At 41.4% G+C, this 1,881-nt stretch overlaps 1 non-coding gene across 1 annotated transcript; it reads right to left on the reverse strand.

Moving 5' to 3' along the window:
- Positions 1-1,418: 1,418 nt before the first annotated feature.
- LOC138080509 (U6 spliceosomal RNA) lies at positions 1,419-1,525 on the reverse strand. The gene has a single exon (XR_011144969.1). It is a non-coding gene; the product is annotated as a U6 spliceosomal RNA (small nuclear RNA).
- Positions 1,526-1,881: the final 356 nt, after the last annotated feature.

The raw sequence follows: 1,881 nt of genomic DNA on the forward strand, positions 1-1,881 counted from the left end.
ACTGTTGGCGTCTATGGAGGGTGAGTGTAGCCAGAGCCCAATTTGAGGTTCTGTGAATTTTTAGGGGTTCCTACCATGTGCCCTGAAGCTTCCTTATTCAAGATTAGTCTTCTCATGGCTAAAGTCTTTCTTAGTTTGTGAAACTGCTTATATAGTCAAGTATATTTGCATAATTATAGATTTATAGGAGACCTCTATATTCTTTAACATTTCTACCTGCTTCCAGGGATCTGGTGATTGCACTCTCTCTTAAGAGCTGTTTAGATTGTCTTGGTTCTTTGTATGCCTAGTAATTTTGGATTTTATCCTGAACATTTGAACATTATGCTGTGAACGTTTGGGTTGTGTAAAAATCATCTGGAAATTGTTGATTTTGTTGTTGTTATAGCAGCAGTCAGCCTAGTTAGGTTCAGACTACAGATTCTGACTATCTTCTGTGGTAGGTGGTTCAGTCTTTAAAGTCTTTCCAGCTCCTGGGATCCCATCTCATGTGTATCCCACTGGATGTGAGTCTGAGACCTGGGTGGAGTCTACACTGTAGTTCAGTTCTAAAGCCTTCATTATGCTGTTTTGGGTCTACTTTGTGCATTCACATTTTGGAGGTGAGCCTAGGACTTGTGTGGGTTCATACAGGGATACCCAGATTGAGAGAGGGATACCCAGGTTGAGAGAGTCTCCTTGAGCTCCTCTCCTATTATTTTCCCAGTTTCTAAGGTTCATTATCCCAGTCCCCTGACTGGAAAACTATAGTTTCCCTCAGAGTTTAGCTTCTTCACACTGTTGTGGATTTCCCATACCTGGGGCATAGAGGAAGGAGGAAAAAGAAAGAAATATCCTGGGTTTCTCCCATACATTTTTGAGAGTGGGGAGCAAGCTCTTTTTTTTTTTTTTTACTTTATTTTACTTTACAATACTGTATTGGTTTTGCCATACATCAACATGTATCCGCCATGGGTGTACATGTGTTCCCAATCCTGAACCCCTGTCCCACCTCCCTCCCCATACCATCTCTCTGGGTCATTCCAGTGCACCAGCCCCGAGCATCCTGTATCCTTCATCAAACCTAGACTGGCGATTCGTTTCTTACATGATATTATACATGTTTCAATGCCATTCTCCCAAATCATCCCACCCTCTCTCTCTCCCACAGAGTCCAAAAGTCTGTTCTATACATCTGTGTCTCTTTTGGTGTCTCACATACAGGGTTATCGTTACCATCTTTCTAAATTCTATATATATGTGTTAGTATACTGTATTGGTGTTTTTCTTTCTGGCTTACTTCACTCTGTATAATCGGCTCCAGTTTCACCCACCTCATTAGAACTGATTCAAATGTATTCTTTTTAATGGCTGAGTAATACTCCATTGTGTATATGTACCACAGCTTTCTTATCCATTCATCTGCTGATGGACATCTAAAAAATATGGAATGCTTCATGAATTTGCATGTCATCCTTGTGCAGGGGCCATGCTAATCTTCTCTGTATCATTCCAATTTTAGTATATGTGCTGCCGAAGTGAGTACGGGAGCAAGCTCTTTCCTGGATCTTCTGACTGAAGGTAAAGGCTTTCTCTCAGAGTTTTAGGAGCCCATCCAACCATAATTGTCACTGCACTCATACTGCTTTGGGGAAGGCTGGAATACAGGAAAATAAAACAAAGCAGAGAGATTTCACCAAAGCACACAGGCATGTCACTGCCCCATCCTCTGATAAGAAAAAGCATGTCTTTTGGAGATTTATGTCTACACTTGCTGCACAGTTCCAGGATTTGGGTTGCCATTGGTCCAGGCTGGGAAACTGCTGTTCAGGTTGTTCTTTGAGTTTTGGTTGCCTTTTTCAATGTGCTTGCTCTTATTTATTTTCAAAATCCACAGATAGT

The sequence above is a fragment of the Capricornis sumatraensis genome, chromosome 5 (assembly GCF_032405125.1).
Source record: "Capricornis sumatraensis isolate serow.1 chromosome 5, serow.2, whole genome shotgun sequence".
Classification (NCBI taxonomy): Eukaryota; Metazoa; Chordata; class Mammalia; order Artiodactyla; family Bovidae; genus Capricornis; species Capricornis sumatraensis.